This window comes from Dipodomys spectabilis, unplaced genomic scaffold, assembly GCF_019054845.1.
Source record: "Dipodomys spectabilis isolate Male_0828 unplaced genomic scaffold, ASM1905484v1 ptg000667l, whole genome shotgun sequence".
Taxonomy (NCBI): domain Eukaryota; kingdom Metazoa; phylum Chordata; class Mammalia; order Rodentia; family Heteromyidae; genus Dipodomys; species Dipodomys spectabilis.
The window spans coordinates 931,717-942,316 of NW_024871344.1; the positions used below are offsets into that span (position 1 = coordinate 931,717).

A 10,600-nucleotide genomic window follows, 5' to 3' on the forward strand; every position below is an offset into this window, starting at 1 on the left:
TAAATTGCTTATAAATACATTATCCATGAGTACATTGAGTTCAAACATCATAAGTGCTCTGTAAATTAAGGTGAATTTTAAATGGGAAGAAGGTTCTCAGATCATTTTTTTGTGAGTGTATGTGCTGTGCATTATTTTCCAAGTGTACAAGAGTTAACAGTAAGAGAAACAATAGCAATAATAGGAGAAAGAGAAGTTCTGTGTTTAAGGGTTCAACACAATATAGAAGACTCTACAAATAAGACAACATTGAAACAATGAAGCCAAGTTCAGTATGTAGATTTGCAGAAGTGATATAGAGAAAGCATTTCTCCTAAGTGGAACATGAAGTATGAGGCCACTCCCTTTCTAAATCACACTTCCATCGTGCAAATTTGTAAAAAGTAGAATAGAAAAATGATTCTGGTTCCATGCAAGTCAGATATAAGAGAATGGACTTAACTGGAGAAAAGTCCATCTTGAAAGAGCAGGGATTATACTAGCAATGAACCTGGAGGCAAAGATCATATTTCTTCTTATTTCCTACATATATATTTATATGTAAATATATATAATATATATATATATATATTTATATAAGATTTCCTATATATATATATAGGAATATATATATATATATATATATATATATATATATATATTTTTTTTTTTTTTTTTTTGCTGTTGGCCGTGGAACTTGAACCCTGGGTGCTGTCCCTCTGCTATTCAGCTCAAGGCTAGTGCTCTACCACTTGAGCCATAGTGCCACTTCCAGTTTTCTTGTAGTTAATTAGAGAAAAGAGTCTCCGGGACTTTCCTACCTGGGCTGGCTTTGAACTTCAATCGTCAGATCTCACCACCACCCAGCTTAAGATCACATTTCTAACAGTGTACATTCAGCATATGTAATGTGTATGTTCATCTATCTTTATATGAATTTTTGAGTTAAAAATCTGGGCTACAGGTTAGACTTCACACTCACAAAAATGTTTGTAGTTTAAAAAGTTGATACTCCTGGAAAAATAAAACTTAAGAATGTAAAGGAGTCTGGGAAGTTCAGTTTGCATCCAGCCTGGGCAGAACAGTCTTTGAGACACTATCTATAATTAACCAGCCAAAGCTGCATTGGAAGAGCAGTTCAAGTGATGGAATACCACTCATGAGCAAATTGTTGAATAAGAGCTTGAGGCTTTTGCATACATACATACAAGCATACGCATACACACAGAGGTACTTATATGTGCACACATGAATACACAAATGAAACAACTCTCAGAATATGTAGAAAAGTTAGAAAGCAATAGAAAATATGTCCTGAGTAAAACTAGAATCAAGTGATAAATTTTAATATTAAAAAGTCCTCAAGTGAACTTTCTTCAAAAAAGTTTGAGACTATTAGATAGGTAGGGACCAGAGATAATAAGAAAGTCAAGTAATCATTATTAAAGGGATCAGATCCATGAAGGAATGAATCAGAGACCCCTGCATGTGCATCTGAAAATGTTCATATCCTGTGTCAAATGTTAGAACATCTTTCAAAATTGTACATAAACAGTCTGAGCAGTCAATGGATAAGATCATCAGAGAAGTTCAGAATTGCTAGTGTGTTTCTAGATTAAATAAACCAACAAACTATGGCAGGGCAATGTGATACAAGCCTGGAATTCTAGCACTCAGACTAAGACAGGAGATTAGAGAGTGGAATTACATAGTGATACCTTCCCTGGACCAGGTAGTATAATTTTGTCTCAATAAAACAAACCAAATTACAAGAAAGGAATACAAAGTTCGAAGTTTGGGCTAATTTTGTCATTATGTTTTGAGAAGTCAAGTTTCCTATTGAAATGCAACTGATATATAATCCTCAGTTGTGTTTTAAATGCTCTCTTAATTACAGAACCTTCTTAGATGCAAAATAGCTCATGATTCCCATCCAAAATTTGAAAAAGTAAGTAAGTTTCATTCTGTTGGATGCCAAAGAAATGATGGTTTACAAAACTTAAGCCTGGAGAAATAGCACAGTTTGTCTAATGTAGGACTTTGTGGACCTTGCAAAATTAGAATTTAGATTCAAAATAAATAGTTTGGTTTTTTTTTGTAATTCCATATTCTATAGGATACTACAAAATTCTTTTTAAGTAGAGGTTTTAACTGACAAATTCACAAATGATTCTGGCATTCTATTTGCCTAGAAATTCTTTCAAGAGAGTTATAATTAGAACTTAGTTAATAGATAATTCCAACAGTTCATGTATAAAATGATAATGTGAATAATCTAGACAGAGTTACCAACAAATGGATGATACTAATTTATAAATTTAGAAAAAACATTTTTTGAGAGTTTGGTATAACATGGTATGAAGAGAATAATTGTGTGACATCTTCTTTCTTCTACCTATATGTTACACAGGAAGCAATTTCCTTAATTATGTGCCTCTGTATACAATGAGAAAAATGCTAGGTTTGGGTTCATTTTTATTTTATTTTTGTGGGGGGGTCTGGTCGTGAGGCCTGAACTCTGGTCCTGGGTACTGTCCCTCAGCTCTCCAGCTCAAGGCTAGTGCTCTACCACTTGAGCCACAGCTCCACTTCTGGCTATTTTTCTTTTTGCTAATGTGGTGCTGAGGAATCGAACCCAGGCCCTCATGCATGCAAGGCAAGCTCTCTACCACTGAGCCACCTTCTTAGCCCAATTTTTGGTTTTGCTTTATTGGTTTGACCTAGGGGTTGAACTCTGGGCCTGGACACTGTCTCTGAGCTCAAGGCTCCTGCCCTACCATTTCAACCTCAGTGTCACTTGTGTCTGGCTTTTTCTGAGAAGTTTATTGGAGATAAGGTTCTAAGGGACCTTCCTGCCTGGATGGGTTTTGAACCATAATCTTCTGATCTTAGTATCCTGAATATCTATGATAGTTAAAAAAGTATAAATATAAATAATATTTGCAAGTGTTCTGATCTCAAGAATACCACTGGGGGAAAAGTGATGCAACTGAGTTTATTGTGGTGTTCTTTGCAGAATAAGGAGGGCATCACAATACCAGAGGTGTAGTATTTTTTCACAGTAGAGATATGCTATTCATGATGTGAATTAAGGGAATTTTAAGGTGCACCTTACAAGTTGGAAACTGTTGGGCTAGGATGACTTTATGGCATAAAGCTTGGGATTGCTTACTCTTGAAGACTTATTACAGATGCTTCATAGTTTTATCCTGTACCAGAATGTGGCTATTTTTCTGTTGACTTCTCAATCTGTAACACCCCATTGGAAACTGCATCTATTGCAGAATTATATAACATGAAAACAAGTACTGTTTTGAATCTCTCAGGTATGGAATGTTTAGAATTTGAAAATGAGTAGTTATTAGTCATAGGAATTTTGAAGAACACATATATTCTGTCCTAACAACTTATTTAATTTTAAAAGTTATGGGTTTCCACAGAATTAAACTGTTTTCGATTTTATGTGTGTGAAAGTGCTAAATTTATTTTTTCCAAAATATGCAAGTATATTGTGAAAATATTGTCTAGTTGGATAACACTCAAGTTGACGACCTTTTGATAAAGAAGGGGTAATTAAGTCAAAGTAGATGCAAAATAGTATTGATTTTTAAAATTTTACTACATAAAAAATAATATTAACTATACCAGTACAGTGAAATTTTATTTTATGCAGCTTATTTTTTAAATATAATTTTATTGTCAAAATGATGTACAATCGGGTTACAGTAATTGTTAGGTAGTGAATACATAACTTTCAAACTTGTTACCCCCTTCCTCACTTTTCTCACAGTTTTCCTTCACCTCAGTACCCCTCACAAGTTGTAATGTATATTCCCAACATATTGTCTTGTGAGTATTGCTAATGCATTGGTTTGCCCTTTGTCATTTGTGTCACCATTGTGATGTTCCTTTTCCCTTCCCTAATTAAGGTAAATGTATACAAAATACACAAGGTACCAAAATCAAATACAGCAAGGGATAAACCAAGGGGGGAAAACCAAAGAAAATGGAAATCACATAATACATAAAAAACAACAACCACAAATAAAAATCTCTGATTCCATATCTTGGAGTTCATTTTGTTCAGTATCAGCTTATGTGGTCATATATTTGCATAACGAAGCCACTGGAAAATAATAGTTGCATGGACACTACATCGTGAAAACAACATGTTAACAGTTTTTGATGGTAAAGGTGGAATTAGGATTGATGAATTCGCGATTCTGATAAAGGAATTTCAAAAGAGTTTTAAAATTATGACACGTATATTTTAATTGTTCAAACTTTTAAACAACGTAGCCTATTAAGAACATTTAAAATTGCCTGGGAAAATAGGCTTTCATGCAAAGAAATCCATGGAGACTTAGTGGAGAGGGAGCAATGTGAGTGAAGATGGCTCATTTTCACACTAAACAAACAAACCTCAGAAACCTTGCTGTAAATCCTGTAGCTTCCCTTGAAAATTGTCCTTACCCAGGAAATATACTCACTGTGTGAAACAAGGTTATAGTGCAATTTAATTCAAATTTCTTTAAAAAAAGACATCAAAATTTGTGAATTGACCTTTAATTACCAAACAGTAATTCTCTGAAAAAGATAATTTGAAAAAGATATTTAGGGAGAAAGTGTCCTCCACAATGAAAAAAGGTATTGAGTTTACACTTTTCTGTTTGTAATACTTTCCGCAATGTCTTTGCATGTGAAGCACTGAAACACAGAAAAAAAATCTGATTGGATACTTCAAACCAGTGATTTCACATTTCTAAGTGGCTCACAAATATAATATCCTTATTAACATGAGATAGCTTATTACATAAGCCAAAAAGTTTTGGGTTCAGAAAAAAATTGAGCACATGGAAAAGGTCGGAAATCAGTGTTCTTAGAAGCCCTAGCTAAGCAAATTGGCTTCAGCAGTGGAGGGAGGCCAAAATTTTTGACATAGATTGTAATATTTTTGCTACCTAAAGTGATTTTACAGAGCTTATTTGGCTCACTACAATGCAGAACTGATTGAATGAAGACATGAAAATAAATCCCACATCCAAAGGAGGCAACTTCAAAGAGTTTTAAAGGAGAAACCATGAAGATGTAGCAGTGGGGGAGGCCTTATAGTCCTTCAGCTTCTCTAGACTTGAAGCCAAGAAGCTGTGATTAATTGGAAATCAGGCAAGAGCTAAGAGGAGGACATAGAAGGAGAACATAGAAGCATTGTCCTTTGTAACAGACACTGTCATCCAAGGTATGGGTGATTTAACTTTATTCTCTTCCATACATCTTGTTGAGCAAATGCAAGACTATGAGAAAAATAATCTATTGAAATAATTTTGCAAAGAATAACTTCACTGTTCCTGATATGGTATCTAAGGAGAGTCTTAAGAGAAGATAAAAGTGGAGTATTCTGCGGTTTCCTCTAAGCATCTTGTTAGCAAAATATATCTTTGAGGTTAGAAGTGATTGAACCAAAAAGTGGTGAAGTACTTACGTTTGTTGGCACTTTAGACAGAAGAAGACTTTCTTTTTTTTCTTTTTTTTGGGGGGGGTCTGGTCGTGGGACCTGAACTCTGGGCTTGGGCGCTATCCCTCAGCTCTTCAGCTCAAGGCTAGTGCTCTACCACTTGAGCCACAGCGCCACTTTTGGCTTTTTTCTTTTTGCTTATGTGGTGCTGAGGAATCAAACTCAGGGCCTCAGGCATGCAAGGCAAGCGCTCCACCACTGAGCCACCTTCCCAGCCCGACACAAGAAGACTTTCAAGGTAAAAGAAAAAAGAAAAATGGATATCCAAATATTTGTGATCACAGTTTCTTGGACTGGTTTTTTTGGAGACAAAGTTTTACATTAGAGTTTGTCCTGATTAACATCAATGTTGGGTTTTTATGGCAACCAAATGCAGGTGTGAAGTTTAATGGTCTCCCTTGAACAAGTAAATAGCATGATAAAAAATGGCAAATAATGTTTAGTGAATTATTTTCACCAATTACTTTTCCAGAACAAAGAAGGAAATATATAACTCAATATCAATTGACTTAAAAGTATGAAGAAAGAGTAGTGAAGAGAGATGAAAGAAAACTTAGAGGATTGTTTTCTCTCCAGCGGAGTAATGGGTTCTTGATATTTTTCTCTTCCATTCTATCTTCACAAGATATCAAGTGTGGCTCAGGACTCGAGTATCCAGTTCAGTCAGAGAGAACTCACAGAAGGAAGATAACATTTGAAGCAGATATAGTTGATTTATAACCTGAGACAATCTATTTAAATCTGTTCAAATTTCTCCCCTACCTCAAATGCCCTCTTTGAATAGTTTTGTTTGCTTTTCCCAAGACTGCCCTTCATTAACTGCTTAAAATTTTGAGAGGTCATATTCATACTCTCTAGAGATTGCTGTTTGGTTGTAATTTTTGTGTGTTTTTTCACTGAATTTCAAAAAGTTGTGCAAGTGTGTTACAATTAAATATGTCCATCTAATTGTCCAATGCTCCTGGATCAGATTCACTCCTTCCATCATTGTCAACCAACTCCTTCTCCAAGATTTATTTCAGATTAACCACTTTCTTTATCACATGTGTACATTGATATTCTAGCTGAGCTTGCCCCTTGTTCTATTTTTCATTCATTCTATGTATTTACTATTATTCCATTCTGGTTTCAACTTCCTGATAGTCATTCTGTTAAACTGTCTGTTAAAAGTTTGAAAGGTTTATATACATTCCATGGAGTTTCAATCCTGCATATACTTGAACTTATGTCAGCTTATATTTCCATAATTCATTCATCTGCAATAATAATTTGCAAGACTGGAGGCGTGAAGCACCTAGACATGATTTAATTCTCATCCATTTGGAACATTAATCTTTAGTCAACAAGAAAGTTTAAAAATGGTTTAGAATGTATTCCAAACTACCAATTTTTATAAATGGCTTTGTACAATGGTGTGTGATCATTTAATTTTACATGGGGTAATATTTTCTACTACATTTAAGTTTTGAAAAAAGAAAATTAAAATGTACTATTATAGAGGAATATGATAGAAATAGAAGACAGATTTTATGTTTGTCATATCTCTGATGAGTACCCATATTCAAGACTTACTATGTTAGACAGATAGGGAAAACATAAAATAACATATTATAAGGCAACTATTTGTAACTTTTTAAAATGTACCTTATTAAATGATGAAATTTACTTTATTAGCTAACGTTTGGGTTTGAAATATTTGAGGCTGATATATTTAACAAATTTTGGAAGGCATCTAATGAACAACACAAATGGTGGTTGGCACTATTTCTACAGTTTAATGAATGGTTGAACCTGATTGGCATTAGTGCTGGGTACACAAATCAACTCTATTGTAACTCTATTGCCACTAAGTATCATCTATTTGTCAAATGTTATTTTGGTGAATGTGAATTTTTTTTGGAAGGTCGTGGGGCTTGAACTCTGGGCTTGGGCACTGTCCCTGCGCTCTTGAGCTCAAGGCGAGCACTCTACCACTTGAGCCACAGTGCCACTTCTGATATTCGAGTGGTTTATTGGAGATAAGAGTCTAACGGACTTTCCTGCCTGGGCTGGCTTTGAACTGTGATCCTCAGATCTGAGCCTCCTGAGTATTTAGGATTACATGCGTGAGCCACTAGTGCCTGGTTTGCGAATTTGATTTTTCAAAGATTATTTGAAAAAGAATACACTTGGGGCTGGGAAGATGGCTCAGTGGTAGAGCGCTTGCCTTGCATGCCTGAGGCCCTGGGTTCTATTCCTCAGCACCACATAAGCAAAATGAAAAAAAGCTGGAAGTGGTGCTGTGGCTCAAGTGGTAGAGCTCTAGCCTTGAGCTGAAGAGCTGAGGGACAGTGCCCAGGCCCAGAGTTCAGGCCCCACAACCGGACCCAAAAAAAAAAGAAATGTAAAAAAAAAAAAAAAGAAAAAGAATACACTTTCAGGAGATTAAATATTTTGAGAATGACAGCATTTTTATACCACAGAATCAAGTTTTACTGAAGTACCAGTGTTTTTTTTTAATTGTGAAAATACTGTTCAGAGGGGTTAAAATTACATGGGCAAGGTAATGAGTACATTTCTTATCAAGCATTGTTGCCTCCTCCTTTGTTTCCCCTTCCCATCCCTTGGCATCCTCCCCCTGGCCCCCGACCAGATCCTCCCCCTTCCCCCCCCCCCCCGCCCCCAGCACCAAAGTTGTAAAGTTTGTTTTCGACATGACAACTTGTACATCTCACGGTGTTATTAAGCACTAAGGATCTTCTCAATTAATGTTTTTTTCTGAATTACATTTGACTTCTAAGTCAAGTTTTCCTGGCCTTAATAGACCAATTGTGGATCTATCCTTCCAGGAGCTATTTTGCTGGCCCACTTATGCTGGACTGAAATCTTTCATTAATCATTAGGGGAGGGGTATTAAAAATAATCTTGTGACACTTTGTGATTTTGTTAACTCATATGGGCTGGTCATCTGTAAATTGAAAGTTTGAATTGCAGTACTTTCTCTTAGATTTTGTGATCTCATCCTTCATTTTAAGTTGACTTGCATTTCACTATTGCTTACTGCTAATTCCTGTTTCTCAAGGAATTGGGGCCCTGAAATATTATAGGAAATGAGAAATTGACATGACTCTTCAATTACTTTCTGTTGGCATGTTGCCTGGGCCTAGTTGAGAAGTCTTGACCCTGTTATCTGATGATGCAGGTAACTGGGACATAGGATCCTAGGATCCATACATCTTGCAGAAGAATAATATCTTTTATACATCATATCAGAAAAATTTGGGTATAATCAATAGGAATGCTTCAGAAATATGGAGAAAAACATTTTGGAACCAGTGAGTTAAAACAATAAACAGAGCAGCAGAGTAAAATCCCTTATAGATTAGAGGAAAACAACATTTTTTTTTTATCATGTGAATTCAGAAGAACAAGAACACTTAGAAGGTATCACAAGTTTATAGTGAAGACATTACATTGATACTTTTTATATTCTAGTATGTATTCTAAACCTAATTATTTATATTCCAATTCTCTTTATTGGAATAAATAATTATCAATTTATTTGTCAAATTATCAATTAATTCTACTAAGTTTCACTGTGTGAAATATGAAATCAGCACATATAAATATAAAATATATAACTATATGTAATATAATAAAAAGGGCACATGTTTTGCATTGTTCTGTTGTGGTTAGGGTATCAAAGACAACTTGTTTTAAAGTGTTATTGCATTATCTGTACCTCAGTGTTAGGTAGAGTTAGACCTAAAGCTTTACCATTTGTAGATTTACAGCCTGGAGGCAAGAGGAAACACTGTGATTAAAACATTACCAATTTAAGGCCTAATAATGAGGAGAAACATGGACTTCTCCTGGAGCTATGGAAATATTTGGTGATAGAAAGGCAGTAGTGTAAGTTCCTGCCTGGTTGGAAGGTAGACAGGCCAGACATCAGGAAATCATGCATATGAAGAATTTTTTCACCTTGGCGTTAGCTACTTTTGAAATGGTAGGTATAATAAACACTTAAATTTTGATAAAATACCTTCTAGTCTGAACAGTTCTGTCTGAACTGTTCATCTCTCTATGATCCCTTGTAACTAAGATTAGATTTGTTCTAGTAAGACAAACTATGCTGTCAGGGTAGGATATTCTGGTTGGTATGTTCCTATGTGGAAGAAGGATAAAGGGTAGACATTTGTGCCAGTAAGACCTCATTTGGTAAAATTTCAGCTGCAGAAGTTTAGAAGTAGCTCTTAAGCAAGGCTTACTTTGAATCTATTAGCTCCACAAAGCTAACTCATTTACGTAAATAAGTACTTGAAAAAGTCACCACCTTAGGACCTAGCTATAAGTGCTTCAAAGTATGATCAAATCTAAAATGAAAAAGACTTAAAATTGTCATTGACAAAAAATGCAAATGTGAGCAATCGACCGAACAATATAATTTTTTTCCCACTATACACATTATTTTAGGGAAATAAGATCAATAGTATTGTTAGGAACAATAAGGTTTCCTTGCTACAAAGAGGCACCCAAGGATATAAGCCTATATAAAGATTGCATCATTAACTACTTAAATTTAGAGGATACTACATGCTTCAGCAGCACGTATACCCAAATTACAACAATACAGAGATTAACATGACACTTGCACAAGGATAATATGAAAATTCGTGAAGTATTCCATATTTTTCATTCTTCAGTTGCAGAAATGAAAAACAGTTATTTAAAAGTTGATTACAAAATTACAAGTGTAACAATATATGCAAGTGTTAGAATTAAACATTAGTTTGACATCAGTGTATTAAATCTTCACCTTAGAAAGGCCTTTACATGGAATAACCTTTACAAAACTTTTGAAATTAGTTAACATTGTCATTTTATCCAAAAAAAATATACTACTATAAGAACCTAGAAAAAGGGGCTGGGAAGGTGGCTCAGTGGTAGAGCGCTTGCCTTGCATGCTTGAGGCCCTGGGTTCGATTCCTCAGCACCACATAAGCAAAAAGAAAAAAAAAACGGAAGTGATGCTGTGGCTCAAGTGGTAGAGCGCTAGCCTTGAGCTGAAGAGCTGAGGGACAGAGTCCAGGCCCAGAGTTCAGGCCCACGACTGGACCAAAAAAA

The 10,600-nt window shown here is 35.2% G+C and overlaps 1 pseudogene; it reads left to right on the forward strand.

The window, feature by feature from the left end:
• The first annotated feature begins 10,069 nt into the window (after positions 1–10,069).
• Positions 10,070–10,169, forward strand: LOC122101447 (annotated as a pseudogene).
• Positions 10,170–10,600: the final 431 nt, after the last annotated feature.